Genomic DNA, 22141 nt, shown 5'->3' with positions numbered 1-22141 from the left:
GCCCTCTCCCACTCACACTCTATTTCTCTCTCAAAAATGAATAAATGTTAAAAAATTTTAAAAACAACAACAAAAAAACAATAACATGGAACTATAAACATTTGTGAAGCATCTGAGATCTTACCCTACTTGCAAGCTAACAATTTCAGGATCTCACTGTTTTAGAGTGGAAGACTCAAAACTCTGGAGTCAGAGCGAAAAAAAAAATCATTACTCACACCACAGGCAACTAGCATGAACATCATGTTTCATGTCAGTTCATCTTGTCTCCCAGTTCTCATGGGAGTGACATGGAGGAGCTCAGGTCAAAGAGCACATAGATAGGAACCCTGAGTTAGGGAACTCAAAATTTTTATAATGGATTGAAACAAACCCATGACCTTTGCCCTGAAGGGAAAAGTTAACCTTATTAAACTGGACAGTAGAAAAGAGCTCCCTTTGCTTCAGAGGGAGACACTATCTCCATCTTTCAAGGCTGTTCACCATACAAACTACTTTGAAAAGGTAGTCCAGAGCAAATTCCAGCAGTGACTCTGCTCATAAGACATTCATAAATGTGAGAACCATGAGATTATGTTCCAAAACAAGGAGAATACCAGCAAAGATTCACTGAATCTATGGCATGAGTTAAAAATAAACTTGTGATATAAGCCACTGTGATTCGGGCCACTCACGCTCTTGTTTTCTTTTTTATTGTTTATTTATTTTTGAGGGTGGGGAGGGGAAGAGAGAAATGGAGACATAGAAGCCATTCGTGGCAGGCTCCAGGCTCTGAGCTGTCAACACAGGGCCCACGCAGGGCTCAAACTCACAAGTGGTGAGATTGGGACCTGAGCCGAAGTTGGACACTTAACCAACTGAGTCACCTAGGTGCCCTGGGGCCACTCACTCTCTTTACTGGAAATCATAGGACTTCTTACTCTTGATCCATTTACAGTTAAGTAATTCTCACATATTAATGATCCTTTTACAACCCAAATTTATAATAATTGTGCTCAGTCTGCAATAGGAAATTGAAGGAAGAAGATCCAGAAAGAGGATCCCCTAATACTCTCTTCAGATGTATTTGTATACAAATAAAGCCATAAAGCTTCATCTGTCTGGCTAACAACTAATTTGTAAATCACTTACCAATTACTTGAAGTAATGAACAGACTAACTAATATTAGTGCAACTGATACACTGTAAATATTTTACAAGGGATTTATTTGTTACCCATCATAAGTTTGTGTATTCTGTTACATGATAAATTATTTCAAAAGGTTAGTGTGCCTTGTGAATAGTTTATAAATATTTGCAAACAATTTATCTCATATAATAGTCCATAAATAATTTGTGATTTATGCATTACCACATACTTATGAACTTTTGTTTACCATAAATATTTGAATTCCTGGAAATTCATGCAAAGCTACTGAGTTCCAAAGTGATCTATTGTAGTTTTCTGTGACTGGGAAGAAGAGCAATAAGGCTTTGTAAAATTTTCTTTGTTTTTATTTTGGTAATTCCACATATATTTATTCCTCTAAGTATTTAGATGATGTGATTATTAATGCTGAGATTGCTACATTTTAACAATAATGAACAATTAAGTGAACATCATTTTTTAATGTAATGTATTTGGAGCTCCTAAACAAATTAACAAGAAATGTCAGTTTCAAAATTCACCTCTGAAACCTTCTTTTGGAGTTGTCTTCTGAATTGATTCTGGATTTAGCCTATAAACCTACAGAGTTCTCGTAAGATCAAAACCCGAAAAATTTCCCCTCTTATTACCTTCACTTTCAAAGAACTTACTTTTTTATTACACTTACTCTTGAACCCACTAAGACGTGTGTCCCTCATCAGTCTTCCATAAGAAACAGCTTTCTTAAATGATAGCAAGATTTCTCATGTGGTATGTAAGTGTGTGCATGTTTTCTGATTAGAATAACAACTTCATTATAGAACTTTTGAGTGGTGCAAAAAAATAAAAGTAAACTACTTACCATTGTTCTTTGGATGGATATCCCACATTCTTGTAGTCTCTCTGTTTTTTCTAAGAATAAATATATATTCTTACACAAATTTGCAGATGGCACCAAGTGTTAATTTTGCTTTCGGGTTATGAAGACCAGGTCTTTGACTGAAGACAAATATTAAATCATAAACTGGGAATGCTAAGGAAATGAAATCTCAAAAATGTTTAAACATTTTTTGCTGTGATCCATACTAAACAATACATTTTGGGGCAACTGGGTGGCTCAGTTGGTCAAGCATCTGACTTCCACTCAGGTCATGATCTCACAGTTCATGAGTTCAAGCCCCATGTTGGGCTCTATGCTGACAGCTAGCTCAGAGCCTAGAGCCTGTTTTCAGAATCTGTGTCTCCCTCTTTTCTGTCCCTCCCCTATGTGTGCTGTCTCTCTCTCAAAAATAAACATTTAAAAATTTTTTTAAAATACATTTTTCAATGTGATTAATTTTACACACGAAATTTTTTAAAGCCTCACAAAACAATTCCAATCATAATGGCATCCCTTTTAATATTTTCTACTCTTTTTTCTCTTCTATTTCATTTTTTAAAATGTGACAAGTGGTTTCATTAGTGGGTTATGGACAGTGAGCTACAGTTTTGAAAACAATGATCTATGAGCGCCTTTATTGCCAGATCTGATAGCAGACCCCAAGGCACTAATTCAGTTACCTCCTGGAACTCATGGCTTCCTTTTGCTTATTTGCTATAGGAGTCTCCAGACCTCTGTGGCCACCTGGAGTGAATCACCACTGATTCAATCTCTGTCCCAGAGCAGAGCTTCCCAGTATTGGTTTCAGTTTTAATTAGTTTATATACTGACCTCACTAATCCATAGGTGTCTGATCAAATCAAAGCACTATATATCAAAGTTTCTCAATTGTGCCACCACTGACATCTTGGGCTGACTAATTCTTTGTTATGAAGGGCTGTCTAGTTCATAGAATGTATAACAGCATTGTTGACCTTTACCTACTGGATGCCAGGAACAGCCCTCCACATACATCATTTATGGTAATCAGAAATGTCCACAGACATTATCAAATGTCCCCTAGTGGAGTGAAGGGCAAAATCAGCTCAAGTTGACAACCACGACTCTATAGGTTCATGTATTTAATCAGGAAAAACTTATAGGGAGACAAACAATGAAATTTAAAGTGAGTACTATAGTAGGTCATTCTGTCATCCCACCCACGACAACTCATCTCCCTTCTGACTTTTGCTCAGCTCACCAGTACCAAGAAACAATGTGTTCACCATGAGTCTGTACCATGTAATTCTGGTGTAGAGAGAATAATATTAATAATAAGCAGTTACTAATAATAAGTAGTTATTATGTAATAAACACTGCTCTAAATGCTTTAGATAACAACCCCACCGATGGCTTTGAAAGGCAGTGGACACTTAAATGCCTTGCCTCCATAAAGCCATAAAAGTCTATTAAGGGATGGAGCCAAGATCTGAACCCAGGCATTGTGGTTGTAGAGTTCACATATTTAGCCACTCTACCACCATTGATCTCAAAAACTCAGTACCTATAATTTTATTTATAACAGATTGGTTTCCAAGCATCTTATGGTAGAAATCCTCTCAAAGCATTAATCTCTGCAGAAGAGAATTCCTACAAAAGGGAGACATAATTCTTCCACTATTATCTTGTTAAACATTAGATTGTCCCTTAAACACAATTCTTAACTAAGGCTATAGGGAATCATTAATTCAGTGCACTCTACCTATATTACTAACACTCTGCCCTCAGTGGGTCTGGTCTCCAAAGGATATATGCAATATTAATTAAGTTTCTGCAGTGGTGGGATACGCTGTGCTTATTAGCCTTATTCAGTCGACCCTTAATCCCAGCATGTATGACCTCACAGTTCTCACACAAGCCGCTGTTGTCATCTTAAGAGAAATATCAGATGGATTCTTCACTAATAAGTGGACTTGTTGATCTTGGGAGTGGAAGATGGAATGGTGTAAAAACATTCAAATAAACTATAAGGCATCCCCTCCAGTGTCTCTGAGCAAGGTAGTTATTTTGAAAGACTTGGAGTCAATTGGAAAATTGATTGTAATGTGCAGTTCAGACATTCATCCCTTTGACCCAGTGTCTGCATTTTCTGGGCTACCTTCTGAATTCTGCTGTCTTGGATCTAAGATAATTTTTATAGCCTTGGAGAAAATCATAGTTTGTCTTGAAGGCCAGAAACACGTTTGAGCATCTATGTTGTGATCCATTTCTTTACTCTAGGTCATGTTCATCTTTAGAGCTGTATATCTTACCTACTGGACTGAATCTTTTCTTCCCGAGAGGGAGGAGTATTTTAGAGTCTTCTGTTTTATGAGTCTTCCAAAAACAGGACAACTCTAAGGCATTAAGAATTTCATTTGTTTTAGAGTCATACATATTATTACAGTATATTTTTCAAAAAGATAAATTGTGACTCTAAGATAAAAATCAATACAGGAAAACATTTTACTTAATAATTAATTAATAAAGAAGCCAGTAAATGATATGGCTGTTTCAAAGGCATTTAGGGAGCAAGTTATTTATAGTCAATTTGACAAAGAAGTGTCAAATTAACTTGAAATAGTTAACTTCACAATGTCTGGGTCCTTTAATCAATAATAAACAGTGAGATGCCTTTTCTTGAATATGTTATCTGTCTCATCATTGTTTCCTCTATCTCAACCCCAGTCTCTGGAAAGCCATTTTTATTTAATATTTTGTCCAGACAAGAGACCCAATAGATAATTACACATGGCATTCGATGAACTTTGATTGGTTAATGCAGTGGAATATTTGGAGTATTTGTGACTGTGTATGTGGTGTATGTATTTGGATTACTTAGTCGCTAGAAGGAAGTATCAGATAATGCTCAAGTTGTCATGTGTATAATACTCATCACATTATTTATTCAGTTCTATGTCATATTAGAAGCTGATGCCAAATGGATCTGAGACTGCTGAAGATTCAATGGATGGCCAGGTCTTGGCCATTTTATCTATATTGGCAGGGATGAGCTAAAGCCCACTAGTAATGAATTCTTCTAGTAGCATGTCTACAAATATACATGCTACAAAATTGAAAGTATGGTTAAATGTGAATTTCAGGGCCAAAAGTAGTAAATCTGTCATAACACTTCTTTTCAAGAGTTATGATGCCATGCTGATGAATCTGTGATAAACAAGACTTGGAAGCATGATGCTACATTGGATTTCTATAGACACTTATACATGTTGAACAGAAGGTTGCTTTGAGCTATATTCCAAGTAGAAAGGCAGGCACATTATTTTCTCTGAGAGCACTACCCACATGTAGAGTTGCTGCTTCGTTTTTGTGATTTTCTTGATTTCCTTCCCTTCTAGAGAGTTACTCTGCAATACAACCAACAACACCAGAGATGGTGGCTACTCCATGATTCTGGGTATCTTAGTAGCTGATGATTAGCAGACCCTTCTGCCAGCCCCCAATGAGTGTGTAGCATGAACAAGGAAAAAAACCTGTGCTCAATTAAGCCACTGAGATTTGAGGATTGTTTGTTAATGCAACATAACCTACCCTCTCCTAAGATAATACAACATGGCTTTATCATTAGCACAAAGGTGAATGAATAAACAACTAGAAGGCAGCCAACATAAGCAGGAAAATAGCCTAGAACAGTGATTCTCATGCCTAAAAGTGCATCAGAATCACCGTGAAGACATGTCAAAACACAGGTTGCTAGGCTTCATTCCCAGAATTTCTAATTCAGCAGGTTTGGTAGGTAGGATCCAAGAATTTGCATTTCTAACACATTTCCAGGTGATGCTGCTGCTGCTGATATGGAGACCACACTTTGAGGGACTCTGGCCTGACATGCATTTCAAGAGAATATTAAGGATGATGAGAATGCACACATTTATCATCTGATAAAGCTATAACGATTCAAGTTGTTGGCTTTCTGATACTGGTGAAGACATAATTTAATGAAATTGACTAGAAAATCTAGGACCAGATATAATAATATATGTGTATGATTTACTTTTGCAGTTTAAACATGAAATCATTTTATTTTCCCAAACTGCTAACAACTGAAAGCACTTTTCCTCTTGAGCAGTTGATTCTTTTAATTATATTTTGCCTCAATTGCATAACTATACCTATGGTAATTAAAAGAAAGTTGAGTCCATTTGAAAAAATTCAATAACATATATATTTTTTTATTTAAAAATGTTTAATGTTTATTTATTTTTGTGAGAGAGTCAGAGATACAGCATGAGTGGGGGAGGGGTGGTTTGAAAGGAAGACACAGAATCTGAAGCAGGCTCCAGGCTCTGAGCTGTCAGCACAGAGCCCAACGTGGGGCTCGAACTCACAGACTGTGAGATCATGATCTGAGCTGAAGTTGGACGATCAACTGACTGAGCCATCCAGGCGCCCCTCAATTACACATATAATTAAAAGTACCCCCTCCCCACTATTTTCTCACCCCAAACTTTAGGCTGAATATGTGGAAGGGAAGCCAGGGAAGTAAAAGTGTCATTTCCACATCAGGCATTACCAACATGCTTCCTGGTATCTGTTTCTCCTGAATTAGATGGGAGAGGAAAACAGGGTACTTTTTCATGTGTCAGCTGAACCCTTCTTGTTTATTTGTCATTGTTGTGATGTGAGCAACCATATCTGTGGTGGCAATGATGCTGATCAAGATGGTTACCTGGAAGACATTATGTTTTGAGTATTGGTGGAGTCCCACTGAGAGGTATTATTGATAGAGAATTTAATTCCATGTTGCTCAACTGGCATTTGTGGCCCTTTGCAGGACTCAGCCATCTTCTATATAGTTATATTATACACAGCCACAGTTAAAATCTAAGCAGTTGGTGAAAGATAAATTTCTGGTCATTTCTAGGGAGGAAACAGAAAGATCTTAGGAAGCAAAAAAATGGGATTTCAAGCCTTTTCTGTTACTTGGAAGGTAATCAATAAAATTTGTTTCAATCTCAAATATAAAAATTTGCAAGGCTGTCCTTTCTAACTGCTAATCAGTCAGTCAATTACTATGAACTTTATTGCAGAGAGAGCACAACTTTGTCAGGGGTACTGTGGAAAATTATCTTTCTCTCATTATGACATTTATCATTTCACCAGCCAACTGACAGCTGATGGACCATTGCAGGTTACTAAATTCCCCTTTTATTAGACTTCGTGAAGCAAACAGTGTGAGAGGAGACAGCCTGCTTCCCACTGTGGCCAGATCCTTCTGGATTAATTCCTGTCTCTTAGCCATTTTGGCCTGCTTCTTCATTGACAAAAATTTTTATAGCTCATTCAATGAATTGATGCTTAAATATTTAGATATTCTTCACATCATTAAAACAAGGGGTAGTTTTAAATGCTGCCACCGTTGCTCACCTTGGTCCAACAAATTCTAAGATTTTAGCTAATATCCTTGGCATCACAACTTAGTCATGATCATTATATACATGGGCATGTGGCATGTATATTCTGGGCTGTCCATATATTCTGGGTGCAAGCATCCATATAGGTTTATAGAACTATGTAAAATGGGGGTTGGTTACTAGCTATATATTTCATGAAACAGTTTTTAGGGACATTTTTCCATGCAGTAGGCTTTACACGGTATAGAAATCCTGTTTTCTAAGGATTTAAGCCTTAGGTAGAGAATTAACAGTTATAAATAATGCTAAATAACAATACAGAATTAATCAAAATCTAAGACAATAATAAAAGATGTCTATAAGCTGGTATCTGAGTAAGCACCAAATAAATAGTACAAATAAATAGCAGGAGTTTAGAGGAAGAAGAGAGCATTCAATGTGAATCTATTTTAGCATTCAGAACCTCAATTTAAATGAAGTATAACCTTGATCAACAAGACTATCGCTGATTTGTGATTCAATCTAAAAAAGGTATAGGAGAAGTCATAGCTTTAAAAATTACTTCCATATTTGCAATACTCAAATGTATGTGCCACAATAAACACCACAATTTATAAAGCATCCATAATTATAGCTTTGGAAAGCAACTATTTAGAACCAAATTAAAGACAATTTAAGTAGTTGCCACATATAACTAAATGGAGCATTATATTTTATTATTTGCTTGTCCACACCTTGAAGAAACCACATTAAGACTGGAGTTGAGGTTTCAGTTTTTCATGTATTTGTACTGTTCTCTGCTAAAAAAAAAATGGGGGGGGGATTGAAATGGAAGGGTTATACAAGGCTGGCAACATATTTTCACAAAGAAAATATACTTCAGTAGGAAAATTACTTCATCCATACAGTAGCTAGTCAATAATCCCCAAATTTCTACAGAGAGAGTAAGATAAAGCCACACTTAGCCATTAAGAGTACTTCAAATCCTGAGGGATCCAACAACACTGATTGTAAAGAAGTTATGATTTCAAATAGCTAGTTCATTAGCATACATGCAGGCAATTTACCTTGCTCTTTGAAATAAGTAATAAGATCTTGAGAATAGACATATACAAATTAAAAACATACTCCAGGCAAAGTAATTTATCTTACTTTCAAGGATACATTATTAAACAAGTTCTTTGATGGCTCTGGGGACAATTTCTAATGCCATGGCAAAGGTACCTATGTCCTCCTTCTTTTGGTGTATTCATATTAAGAAGGTAGATTCCAAAAGGCAAGGTATTCTTTGAAAAAGATAACATACTGGACAGATTTAAAAAGACAAAGAGCTTTAAAAAAAACTGGAAAATTGAGAAAAATAAATGTGACCACAGGATGGGTGAGAGCAATCAAGAGACTTTGAGGGTGGGAAAAAAAGGAACTGTTATAAAAAAGAACATTTAAAAATACTGTATCAGTAGATGCAGATATTTAGTATTTGTCTTATCTGATACTAAAGTAATTGGCTAAAGGCATTTCAGGGTCACAGAGAGCCCCACATATTTACTTGGTAAAGTAATTATTGCTCATTGGCATTTGGGCACTTGTATTAGCCATAGTAAGCTAAGCTTTGCAACGGTCATAGAATCTCTGAAATTTCAGTAGCTTTGCACAAAATTTGAATTACCAGTGTTGTTGGGTGTGTTCTGCTGACTCTACTTGGCCCCTTTGCCTTAATGGTATCTCAGGAAGCCAGGATCTTTCCATCAACTACATGGACAGGAAAGAAAGAGAAAGGAGAATCCCCACCTTTTCTTAACTGTCTCAGACTCCAAATAGCAGATCACTTCCACACACTTTTATACTGGCAAGAACCCAATCATTGTATCAAATCTAACCATCTGGGGTACTGGGCACTGTAGTCTTTCAGTGCTCTACAGAAGAGGAAAATGATGTGGTGAACATATAATCTCCACATATGAGATTATGGGGAACATGTGAGAGCCAGCTGAGTTACCAAGGGCTTTAAAAAATATGTATACTTAAAAAGGAAAATTACTTCACCCATGAATCAGTTAGTCAACATGTGATACATCTCTACACAGAAAGTGGAATTTCTGGTAAGTTGATAGAGCATTGCAACTTTGCAAAGGTAGGCTTCTCTGGTCCATGTATATGTCCAGTAATTTGTTTATCTACCAGGAAAAAGATATAAATATATTAGTTTCAGACATACAAATTTACCAATGAGGAATAAAACAGGGAGACAGATGAGTATCATCCTTATGAAAGGAGAAAAATATTGATTATGTAATATGCTATGTAAAAAGCTTGACCATTACTAAGTGCTGTTGTTATAGGAATTTGTATTCAATATTTTACTCAGATAGTTTCTGGGCCCTAGGATGGATCCAGAAGTCTTGATAACTTACAGACAATGTTCATTCTGTTTGGGTTTTTGCTTTGGCATGGATATTGAAACTGATGGAGCCTCACAGGCTCCAAGAGAGTTTGAAAAGGCTTATTACTCATATAAATGAACCAGGCCAAGGGAAGGCTCTCAGGCTGGTTCAAAATGGTCTTGAGAGCAGAGAAAGGAGCTTAACTTGGGATTTATGGTGGTAACCTGGTGGAGCTGGGGTGTGGGCTTCTGTGTATGAGCTGGGGCTTTGGACTTCTCATTGGCTGCAAGGGAGGAAGCACTTGGGCTTTCTCATCAACTTGCACAGGTAGGGCATGAATGATTACTCTATGACTTAATAACTTAACCTCTCCATTCCTTGTATTCTCCTCTGTAAAATCTATCTAACAACAGTAAGTATACTTAATTCAAAAGATTGTTGTGCGTTATTAAACATAAAATTTTTGAAACAGCACATGGTACATACTAAGCCTTTATATTAAACTATCTTTTTAAATATTTCTGCTCTTAATTATGATTGGTATTTCTTACATAAGCCCTACTTGTCTCTCAAGTGCTGTATTGCAGAAGACTCATAACCAGTCTCATATCAAAGCCAAAATGATATGTTTACTACTCTTATTGGCATCCATCTGTAACCCCCTTGTTGCTGGTAGTGAAATTCTAAGCTCCTTATGTTAGTATGTAGCTGCCTCCACATTGTAAGATCTGGCTTCTGATTACTTCTCCCACTCACTGTGTATTACCTCTTTCCTTGCTTACTGTAATCTGGTTTCTTGAACTGTTTATGTTCTTTTTACTTTGGGTTGACTGTTTGAACCCCATGAATACTCTTTCCATCTTCCCAAACTTCAGTGTGGTATTTCCATCCTCAACAATTATGTCATTCTAGTATGTGTTTCAATTATACCTAGTTCTTTCTTATTATACCATTTTTGTCATGGAATATAATAGCTAATTTTCTTATCTGTAAAATATCCTTGAAGATACTATAATCTCTAATAGTGTAAGATTAGTGACTGGCATATAATAATGTTTATTAAATACTTATTGAATGAATGAATATATTTAAATTAAACCTGTCAGCCTATACTATCCATCCTGATTTTTTAGCATCTGAAAAAAAGAGCAAGCACATTCCCACTTATGCTATAGTCATCTCAATTATGAAGACAGGAAAGTTTTTTCCTACCTGAATCTCTTTTTAATTCTAAACCTCTTTGGTTTACTCCATAATTCTGTTATGATTTCCAAAATCTCAATACTGTATAGACTCATCATACTCTAGGTTAATTTCAAAGTGTAAGTTAACACAGTATCTCAGTTTTGTTCAAACTATGATAAAATATTGACAACTAAGATACTCAGCTTATGTAGAAATTGGTGCTCTATGAATTTTTTACATAATAAACTCTAATCAAAAGCTCTAAATATTTACTTTTGATGAAAAAATAAATACTTCTTTCTTAGAGTGGAAGATATTCCAGAAGGTTACATTTGAAAGTATTAGAAATCTATATAGAAATCTATACCCACACTGAATGCTCTTATTTCTCCTCCCTAGGTGAGCTCTTTGACATATAACCCTTCATTAGACATATAATGTGCTCCTAAATGTATTCTGTGGAAAACTAGCTCTAGAGATTCTCAACAGCTATTATTTCAGTAGAGAATATTCCACAATACAATAATATTGGGAAGTGCTGAATTCAAACAGCTTCTTTAGTACAGGAATTCTGAAAGCTTTTAATATATTAATGAGCATTGAGAATGTCTGTGAGTTTGAGTAAAAAAAATGCAGCCTTCCCTTAGGGTTACTTGACCTTAGAACCTTTTTATGCAAAGCACATCATGGGACTAGTGTAAAACCAGTTTGGGAAATGTTTTCTTATAAGTAATGGATCTCCTTTAAAACACTAAAATGCTGTATAAAACTTGGTTAATTAACTTCCTCAATGACCTTATTAAGAGATATTTTAATACTCCATGTGACTCAAAGTAAGCCATATAGTCTCTCCTTATAAATATATTTAGTGTTCAGAAGCATTCAGAGTTTCAACTCCTGTCTTTTTCTCATACATTCTTCTGCTGGAATAAACTGGGTTTTTTCTTTTTGGACTTTTATATACATATATAAAATCATTTGGATCATTCTAGTCAGTGTCCTGTAGCTAGTTTTGTTTCTTTGTTTGTTTGGTTGGTTAAGTTTCCTGTCTGCTATGGACTAAATTATGCTCCCCCAAATTCACATCCTGAGCCCCTAGCCCCTAATGCAACTGATAGGAGATAGATACCTATCTGGAAGGAGGTAATTAAGGCTAAATGAGGTCATAAAGGTGGGGCTCTGATCTGACGGGATTACTGTTTTTAAAAGAGGAGACACTAAAGACCATTTTCTCTTTCTGCTGTGTGAAGATACAGCAAGAAGGTGACCATCCTCAAACCAGGAAGAGAGCTCTCACCAGAAACCAAACTGCTGGAATCTTGATCTTGGACTTTCCAGCCTCCAGAACTGTGAGAAAATAAGTTTCTGTTGTTGAAGCCATCCAACCTGTGCTATTTTGTTATGGCAGCCAGAGATTCCCTCCATTATAAAAAACCAAGTGAAATTCTCTGTAAAGCAGTACAATCAAGCTCAAGAATTTGAATAATATGAATATTTTTGATTACAGAGAAGTCATCATATAGTTTGTCCATTATTTCCATTAGGGCAGGTTGCTTAATGCATACAAAATCTGAGCTCATGTCTGACCTCATTTTTATTCTTATATCATTTTGAAAAACAAACAGTAATGAATATTGGAAGTTTAAAGTCCATTTAACATTTTTTTTTTTTTAATTTAGAGAGAGAGAGAGTGCTAGAAGGGGAGAGGGAGAGAATCTTAAGCAGGCTGCACTCTCAGCACAGAGCCTGATGCGGGGATCGATTCCACAATCCTGGGACTGTGACCTCTGCTGAAATCAAAGGTAGGTTGCTCATTGGACTGAGGCACACAGGCACCCCCATTTTAACACATTTTAATCAACTGCCTGGCTCTTGTAAGGATGACTTGGATAGGAGGAGCTAAAGCCCATGTTTGGTTCTCTCATCTCCCCTTCCCACCTGTATTCTCACTCCCTGTCTGAGTGGAGCCTCAGGCCCGGAAAACACAGATATAGAAATGACATCACCCGAGGCCAATGACTGATGAAGAACTTGTCAACTCATATAACAAAGACTGCTCTCAGTTCTATGTGATCTTTGGTGATTTATTATGATTTTACAATGTCATATACAGAATAAACAATGGGCCTGGTCTCCTCCAAGGGAAGAGGAATGTCATAAATGAAGGCATTTATTTTCCATTCATGATGCCAGGTTCTTACCATTTTGATTACTTTCATTTAATTCAAATGATTGGACATTTCCTTTCCTGGAGAGATTGAAATATATTAAGTCCTTGATTAAGCAAAAGCCATTGTGTATCCCAGAAGCAAGACTACATTCTGTTATTTGTAAATATGGAAACAGTTACTCGCTCAGGCACAAGCTTTGGGTGATGGACAAAAGAAGAGCACTTTAAATCAACATTTCAAAGTCAGTTCTAGAGAAACTTCTGCAGAATTTTGTTAATTAGAAAATTTAGTATTGTGTTTGAACACATTTAGAAAACCCAGAGTTAAACAAACTTAAATGGGTTTCTTGGCTACAATATTTCTGATATCCTCTAAATATTAAAATGAGTGGTGAATTTCCAAAGGAAGCCTGTCATATGCAATATTTTCTAAATTTGATATGATAATAGAAACCTCTTGTGTTGTTGTGGTTGCACAGAAAGCATCTTCTGTTAGTGTTACATACCACATTTTAGAAAATGTTCTTTACATAAAGTCACAAGCCTCTCATACTGCATGCTTGTGTAATGCTTCAACTTGTTTTTAGTCAATTCTTCATTCAGGGTCATCAACCTATGATGATGACCTCTGCTCTATGACAATGGTCCTCAAAACGTGGTCACATTCCAGCAGCATCAGCAGCATCTGGGGATTTATTAGAAGTGAGCATTCTCAGACCATCCCAGACCTACTGTATTGGGGCCCACAAATCTGGTTTTAAAAGCCTTTCAGGTAATTGTTTTACATGCTAACATTTGAGAACCTGAGAACCACTGATCTTGCATGTTAGAATCAGAGTAGAGACTCAGATCTTAATCAAGTAGAACAGGCACTTTTTTTTGGAAACTGGATGGTACCCTTCGAATAGCGCAAGCTCCACAACAGAGGATGGGAAATTGAGTGGTAAGTTAGTAGAGTAACAAATCAAGAGGACAGAGACCCCATCAACTGGTACTACAAGTAGACGCCAAGGCTGATCTAGCAGTTACATCAGGTGTTTGCATGACAGAGGTCATTTAGAGGTCTGCAAAGAAGGCTTGGTAACAAATGACTGGGAATCAGAGGCAGAAATCAGGTGCCTGGTAAGATAGGCAAGAGAAAGACATACCTAACCTCAGAGAAACAGGATCCTAGAGGTGAATCAAGGCAGAGGGAAATCTGATTTCTAGGGAACAAAACAGGAGCAATTACAGAATTTTGTTACATGACAATGCTGAGGCCATGTCATTACAGGTCTGTATTCAGACTGAAATAAACTTAGATTCAATGAGGGGCGTGTGGGTGGTTCAGTCAGTTGAGCATCCAATTCTTGATTTAGGCTCAGGTCATGATTTCATGGTCTTGGGATCAAGCCCTGCATCGGGTTCCCCACTGAGCATTGAGTTTGCTTGGGATTCTCTCTTTCCTCCTCTCTCTGCCCCTTTCCTGCTTGCTCATGTGTGCACTCTCTGAATAAATAATTAATTAATTAACAGATAAACATTAAAAACATAAAACTTAGATTCAGTGATAGACAACTGAGTTTCTGAATTTGGGCTGGTTATGAACTTCTGAATTAAAAGCATTTAAAAGTTATATAACATGGGGTAGAACATATATGTCTGCTTGAGGGTCCACGCGGCTTTAGGAATTAGAAAGGTGCATAGGTGGAGACAAGAACCTAGACAAGTTACTGCCACAAGAGCGTAGGATTTCTCAGTTAAAAAATCGATTACCAGCCACACTATGGCTATCATCAGGCCTGTAGAGCAGAGTGAATCTGCTTCTCTTTGCTTCTCCTCACTGTTTGATGATCTGTAATGCTTTATTACCTTTACTAAATGAATAGTACTGCTTTCAATTCTTCATTAAACAAGGACATATGCTGTGGATTGCATAACTTTTCATATTCTGGTTGCTACGCTTATAGATGTCTCCTTGAAGATGTGACATTGATACTAAATTCCAGGTGTGATTTGACCAGTTAAGCTTAGATTCAAGCAATAACATTCCTTATTTGGAGCATTTCTATGATTTGTTTTTCTTTGGTGGCCTCATTGCATTGAGGAATGTTTAACTATGAACCAAAATTCCCAGATTTAATTTGCATGCATTTATTGCTAATAAAATGTAAAGTTTTACTGCAGTTGGGATACTACACTTTCTCCTCTTTCTCTTTTCATGACATGGATCACTTTGGAGTGTAGATCTGCCATATCTACTGATAAAAGTGTAGCAGGAAGTCCAATGAAAATTGAAGCCACAGATACAGTCATACGGGTATCAGTCAAGCTTCTGACTTTAGCTATTTCCCCATTGGATGATAAATAAGTAAAAGCAGACTCAGCATTACTAAAAACAAATTATGAAAAAAGGTAATCAGAAATTTTGAATAGCTGATTCTTCTAATCCGCATGTGTCACATTCCCAATTCTTTTTAGGCACAGTTTTAATGTCCTTGCTTTGTAATACTCCGTGGTTCTTCTCAACCTGCAAATCTTTTGGAGGTTCAATAAAAATTATGTAATGAAATCAGATGACTAATTAGACTAGTGTTGAAATAAAACAGAGCTTTCTTTGACAGGTCTCTTTCAACATGAAAAATGAGTAGTGTCAAAGTAATTCCTAACTTTTATAAGACAGTGAAAAATCTTAATATTAGCCAGACACAGAGTAAGCAAAATTTCAAAACTCCAGTAGATATGTGATGTATTTCTTCCGCTGCACACTAGGAGGATGCCATATGGGCTATTTGACTCACTGGATGGCACCTTCTATAAAGTCAGTGTTCAAACTCTTCAGTGTTGAGGAAAAGGGGGCAGCTCACATAACAAAGCACTTGAATAAGCCAGAAATAATGATGAAAGTGACCTTCATAGACAAGTTTGGTTAAGAGGCCCTGACAATAACCTAAATGGCGACTAACAAGCCTTCTATCCTCTTTGGTTACAATAGGTTTTCAACACAGACATGATTGGCTTTTGTACTTTAAGGATTAATAATCTAATATGTGATCCTAAGTCCTCCGTGGAAATATTGCTGTTTTTCAATATGTTGTTATCTCTGAAAGCTTATGTGACCCCTCACATAATATCAAGCCTGAAATTTTCAACTAATGACTTTTCCAAGCTTCCCCAAGCAAATTTTTGTTTGTTTGTTTTGTATTTGTTTAATCATCAAAAGATTTCCTAAGTGCAGTGTAAACTTTGTCTAGCATATATAAGTGAAAGTTTTTACATTCAGAGGGCAGAGCACCTTCATAATGGTACCTGTTTTGCTAGCAGTTCCCTTCCCTAATTCATGTTAAACTTGAAGCAACTGTTGGCCAAATATGACAGTTTTAGACAACATGAAGACCGTTAGCAATTTAGGGCTTTTTTTTTTTTTAGCTTCTAAGAAACCAAAAAGTACAGAAAACAGTTGACATAAGCCATCTTGATCAAAATTTTCAGGTCTGACCTCCAGTAAATCACCTAAGACAGAGGTGGGATGGTAGATGGGGTATATGAGTGATATTAGATAGATGGAGGGTTAGAGAGTCCTTATAATTTGGGCAGATGCTCCAAAACATTCTGCTACAATCTAGTCAATAATTCCTAAAAGAAAAAACCACAATGCCAAATAATTATTTTTTAACTTTTCAACTCATAATCAATTCATTCTACTTGAATGGTTAGGAAACATACTCAGAAATATCCCAGATTATAAATGTGAACAGGAAAGTTACCAGAATCTGACAGTAAGAGTCTTGTTTTCCAATGTGGAAAAACTTCCTTTTGGTTGAATTTTCTTTAATATGGCAAATATTTTTATCAATTAAGATAGAATCTAACTTCCAGTATAATTTAAAATGGTAGTAGAACAGAATTACTTTGAGGAAAAAAAACATGCTCAATACTCTATGCTAGTTTATCTTGATATGGAAATAGACGGCTCTTTAACTATTACTTTAGTAGAATTTGTAATGAAATGAATGGCAGCTGCTAAGTTCTTCAGAAGTCCCACCTTTACCCCTATATATTAGTACTTTTCAGAATGGAAAACATGACCTAATAAAGGATGACAAACATTTTATAGTTTTATTTTGTTTTAAAAACAGAACTAGGCAAATCAAACCACCAGCTAGATCAGGGTAATGTCCACAGAGAAGCAGAGAATTGCTGACATATAGCGTCACAGCACTAATGAAGTAAGGTGAAAATCATTCAACTCATATGTGCAGAGTTGTCACCTTTGTTTAAAAAATGAGTGATCCAACTGCAGCAATTTCTTACTTGACACATCCCCAAAGGCAAGAGCAAAAATGAACTATTGGGACCTCATCAAGATTAAAAGCTTCTGAACAGCAAAGGCAACAATCCATAAAACTAATAGGCAACCGACGGAATGGGGAAAGATAGTTGCAAATGACATATCGGATAAAGGGCTAATATCCAAAATCTACAAGGAACTCACCAAAGTCCACACCCAAAAAACAAATTACAGTGAAGAAATGGGCAGAAGATATGAACAGACACTTCTCCAAAGAGGACATCCAGATGGCCAACAGACACGTGAAATGATGCTCAGCATCCCTCCTCATCAGGGAAATACAAATCAAAACCACACTGAGATATCACCTCACGCTGGTCAGAGTGGCTAAAATGAATAAATCAGAGGACTCTAGATGCTGGCGAGGATGTGGAGAAACGGGCACCCTCCTACACTGTTGGTGGGAATGTAAACTGGTGCAGCCCCTCTGGAAAACAGTGTGGAGATTCCTCAAAAAATGAACAACAGAACTCCCCTATGACCCAGCAATAGCACTGGTAGGAATTTACCCAAGGGATACAGGACAGCTGATGCATAGGGGCACATGGACCCCAATGTTCATAGCAGCACTCTCAACAGTAGCCAAAACATGGAAAGAGCCCAAGTGTCCATCAACAGACGAATGGATCAAGAAGATGTGGTTTATCTATACGATGGAATACTACATGGCAATGAGAAACAATGAAATCTGGCCATGTGTAGCAACATGGATGGATCTTGAGGGTGTTATNACAGAACTCAAGATTGGTTCATGCTTGGTGCTCTAAGAAAATGTCATTTCTCCATCCCTAGTGCACAGCTTGATTTTCTTTAATAGAAGTAAATGTAATGGTATTTGTATGATGCAAACCTATGGTAACATGACACAGGAAGATGATGCTGTGGGACTTCCAGAAAAGAAGGTTTTATCTATAATAGAAAGAGAGGGACAGATAAAGAAAAAAATATCTCTTTTATACATGTCTTTTGGGCCATACAAATTTAAATTTGTGGCAGCCATTTTGAATACAGAGAGACAAATTTGAGAACAAAAGTCAAGATTCTTAGAAGAGTGGGCTGTATCTATACCATGGAATACTACATGGCAATGAGAAACAATGAAATCTGGCCATGTGTAGCAACATGGATGGATCTTGAGGGTGTTATGCTGAGCGAAATAAGTCAGGCAGAGAAGGACAGCTACCATATATTTGCACATATAGGAGGATTAGGAGAAACTAATGGAGGATGATGGGGGAGAAGAAGGAAGGAAAAATAGTGGGGGAGAGGCAGGGGGAATGGGAAGGGGAGTGATGGGCATGGAAGAGGCACTTGTGGGGATGAGCACTGGGTGTTATATGGAAACCAACTTGACAATAAGCTATTAAAATAAATAAATAAATAAACAAATAAATAAATAAAAATGAGTGATCATTGTGCTTCTTTTAGATTGTAATCAATTTCCACACAGCTCTTTTTCTCCTAAAAGAACACATAACCTCTAACCCTTCCATGGATACTTATCTTTTTCCTCATATTGTTATATAGTTTTTGAGTTACATCATATCTTTCATAAATAAATAAATAATAAATAAAACTGTGAAATGAGTTAGTGCGTATGTACTCATACTTCGTTCCTACATCTTGTAGAGTCTCCCCACCTAATTGTAGAGCACACAGAAGGCATTTGGCAGAGACCAACTGACAGAGGCTAGAAGGATTTCACAATACAGAGATGAAACACTCAATATTCAGTGGGTTGTGGTATACCAACCACAAAATAATATATTTATTTTTCAAACATTTTTTGTTTTATTGGTAAAAACTACTCAAAAGCTAATTGATAATTAATTTAAAAAGCAATATTACACATTAGCTTGTGTTTAGAAATTTGTCAACTTGGCAGTTTCATACATTGACCACATGGCCATTGTTCTTCATAGGACCGAGTCCCTGTGAGAAAATTTCTGCTGGTCTTTCCAACCAGAGGTCTGTACAGATCCTTTTCAGATTTCTTATACAGTGAAAAGTCACCGCGAGGACTGCCAATAGGGAAAAAAAAAAAATCAAAACTCCTCATACTGTGTACATCGTGTATCTTGAAGGATCATTCACCCAGATTTTACTGGATTTTCATTCCAATAGTTTTGTCAAACTCCGTGGTCAACTTTATTTCTTTGTGGTCTGTCATAAAGCACATTTTCTTTCGGTACCAACATAAGCTTTAATGCCCATGTTTAGAATTGGAAACAGATTCACTTGACCAGGAAAAAAAAAAAAAGAAAGAAAGAAAAGTAAAGAAATCAAACGGGAACAAACAGCATTGTAGAAGAAAAAATGAAATAAAGAATTGAAATCAAGTCTGTAAGAGTTACACATACCTAACCAGGAAAAGTGTATTGTGTCCCCAACTTCCCGCCCAGCTCAGGTGCCATCCCCCCACCCCCCACCCCGCCGTGGTTCTCCAGCCCAGGAACCATGCAGTGTAGAAAATGCAAATATACAAACAAACCTACATGTAGCTAGGGTGAAATCTATTTTTATAAGAACTCGACACTTTCACTATTTACATCCAGGAGAATTTTTGTTTTATGTTTTGAAGCAAAGTAAGTTCTGTAGTGTTCTCCTGCTTTTGCTGCAGGTGCATCCGCTGCCGTCTTTAAGCAGTTCTGTTTCCTTTCCTGTGTGTCTCGGTTTAACAGGGACGATGAGCCGGCTTGCTTGCTCGATTTTGGGATTTTGGACACCCATTCTCCTGTAAGATGAAGCCCTCCCTCCCCCTGCCGAGGTCCCTCACGAGGAGTTGGCCTTCCCGTTAGTTTGTTATTCTCTCAAGGTAAATGGCTGGCGCTGCCGACCGGGCGATGGTGGCGATGAAGCTGTGGTCGCGCCCGAGCTCCAGGCTGGGGGTTTCATCCTGCTCCGGAGACACGACTTCGTAGCCCTTGTTGACGCGCAGCGGCTGGTGAGCCTGGCAGTAGCCGATCACAGGCTGGTCGTAGCTGTAATAGGGCAAGGGCTTCACGTGGTGGGGGATCTGGGTGGGAGGAAGAGAAAGGCCGATTAAGAAAGTGCTCTGGAAAGATAAGAAGAAGACATTCATGGCATTGTACTGCGCTCTTTTTCATGCTGTTTTAAGGCATCAACTGCTGATTCTGCTATTAATAAACATTAAAGCAAATAAGGATCTTTAGTATTTTTTTTAATGTTTTTTAAATTTATTTCTAGGAGAGAGAGAGACAGCGTGAGCAGGGGAGGGTCAGAGAGACAGGGAGTCACAGACTCTGAAACAGGCTCCAGGCTCTGAGCTGGCAGTCAGCACAGAGCCCGACGCGGGGCTCGAACCCACGAACCGCGAGATCATGACCGAAGCGAAAGTCGGACGCTTAACCGACTAAGCCACCCAGGCGCCCCGGATCTTTAGTATTAAACTCAATGTTGTTTTGTCCAGATACAGAAGCCTTATATATGATTTTATGTGCAGAGTGTGTGTGTATGTATGTATATAATTTGTATATACACGTTTTAGATAGCTGTGTCTGTATATATATATATATATATATAAACTTTATATAAAAGTGTGTATATATTTTTACATATACTTTTATATACTATATATATACACACATTCATATGTGGTCATATATACATGCACATTTATATGTATATATATATATATACTGTATATAAAATCATAAAGATTTTTTCATGCTCTGCCTTTCTATCTATTGTCATACAGAAAGTTAAAAACAACCTAATTTCTCATCAACAGGGAATTTTAAAATGTTAGGTAAATTCATACACTTGAGTACAGGTATACAAAGATTGGGGTGTCCATCTGTTGTAATATGGAGAGATATGATATTACAAAAAAACAATGTGAAAAGAATGTACAGTAGGATCCATTTTGTGTAACTACAAATATAAACAAATATATATAGTTTTCACTTTTAATGTTTTTTTTTTCTTTTTATTTCTAGGAGAGAGAGAGAGAGACAGCGTGAGCAGGGGAGGGTCAGAGAGAGAGGGAGTCACAGAGTGAAACAGGCTCCAGGCTCTGAGCTGGCAGTCAGCACAGAGCCCGACACGGGGCTCGAACCCACGAACCACGAGATCATGACCCAAGCGAAAGTCGGATGCTTAACCGACTAAGCCACCCAGGCGCCCCTATAGTTTTCACTTTTAAAATATCTTTTATACAACTAAAATATCGTGGGCATATATGTTTTCTTTAAAATTTTTAAAAAATAATCACAATTTCCTATAGATTATTTCTAATAATTCTATAAATTCTGGACCAAAGAACTCTAGAATCATGAACGTGGGCGCATCCTTGAGTTCATAATATGTAATGTTACTCATTTCAAGGTAACAAGCCAAATATGTGTTTAATGTTGGAAAAAATGCCTGAATAATTGTCTATAGAAAAAGCTAAAAATATTAAAATTCTAGTAATTTCAACTCTGGGCAGCTTTTTGTTAAACCACAAATTTCTGATAAAGAAAACAGAGAAAGGAAAATGAGGGTTGCTTAGCTCTTGGTATCACACGAAGCATTTCTCATGACCCATGAGATCCAGTCCGACATTCTTGGTTAACAAGTCCACAGGTGATAAAACTGCAAACGCTTCACCGTCCTATCAGGCAAGAGTTGAGCGGTTTAAAGTATCATCTCTCAGCTCCAACTCACTTGCT

Source organism: Hyaena hyaena, unplaced genomic scaffold (assembly GCF_003009895.1).
Source record: "Hyaena hyaena isolate Hyena2069 unplaced genomic scaffold, ASM300989v1 scaffold_168, whole genome shotgun sequence".
In the NCBI taxonomy this organism is placed as follows: domain Eukaryota; kingdom Metazoa; phylum Chordata; class Mammalia; order Carnivora; family Hyaenidae; genus Hyaena; species Hyaena hyaena.
This window is presented reverse-complemented; position numbering follows the sequence as displayed.